This window comes from Corvus brachyrhynchos, unplaced genomic scaffold, assembly GCF_000691975.1.
Source record: "Corvus brachyrhynchos isolate BGI_N302 unplaced genomic scaffold, ASM69197v1 scaffold43, whole genome shotgun sequence".
Lineage (NCBI taxonomy): Eukaryota > Metazoa > Chordata > Aves > Passeriformes > Corvidae > Corvus > Corvus brachyrhynchos.
Window position 1 is genome coordinate 5,605,068 of NW_008237353.1, and position 244 is coordinate 5,605,311.

Sequence of the window (244 nt, forward strand, 5' to 3'; positions counted from 1 at the left end):
CGAGCCGGCACAGCAGGGACACGGGGACCCGCGGCCTCCCGGGGCCTTCATCCTCCGGCTCTGCCATTACGGAAAGCCCTACCGCCCTGCTTTCCTCGCGGAACTTTACCCCGCGTGTGCCCGGCCTCCCGCAGGGTGGGCAGGCAGGCGAGAGCCCGCCAGGAGCCTGCCCGGCCCAGAGCCACCGCGAGAAGGAGGGCGAGGGGCGGCGTGCCCAGAGGCGGGGGGCAGGCCGCAGCGGGCG